The sequence below is a fragment of the Gekko japonicus genome, unplaced genomic scaffold, assembly GCF_001447785.1.
Source record: "Gekko japonicus isolate JY-2015 unplaced genomic scaffold, Gekko_japonicus_V1.1 scaffold167, whole genome shotgun sequence".
Classification (NCBI taxonomy): Eukaryota; Metazoa; Chordata; class Lepidosauria; order Squamata; family Gekkonidae; genus Gekko; species Gekko japonicus.
In genome coordinates, this window is record NW_015164670.1 from 1661624 (window position 1) to 1662226 (window position 603).

Sequence of the window (603 nt, forward strand, 5' to 3'; positions counted from 1 at the left end):
GTGGGGGGGGAGCTGTCTGTGCCGACGGCTCTGCCGGTGTGTGGGGGGCCAGTCCCCATTCAGCCGCAACATTCGCCGCCTGACCCTGGGCCGCTGTCTCGGCCGGCCTCGCCTACCTCGCAGGACTGTTGTGAGGCTAAAAGAGAGGGGGGCCCAGAAACACACACACACACACACACACACACACACACACAGGCTCAATGAAGAAGCCAAGAGGCGGCGGCGCAAACGGCTGGAGAGCGGACCGGAGAGACGTCCCGGGATCGACACACGCCCTGGCAGGCCAGAGCCGGGCACAGGGGGGAGAAGAACGCCCTGCTGGGCCCCCGCGCCCCTCCTGTCTCCCGGGGAAGCCCAGGGCGCCCTGGCACTGCGGTCCCTCCCGGGGTTGACTGCCGCCGGAGGGGGAGGCTCCACTGCGCGACTCTCTTCTCTTCCCCTCGGCCAAGAGTCCAGAAGAAAGGCGGGCGCCACCCCGGCCACGACCTTGCGCGGAAGGGGCTCCGCGCCGTCAGTGGGAGGGCCTCGTCCGAAGTCCGCGCACCGAGGACTGCGGCCTTGCAAGGGCCCCACTTCGGCCGGCTCCTGCCCCCCCCAGGGAAC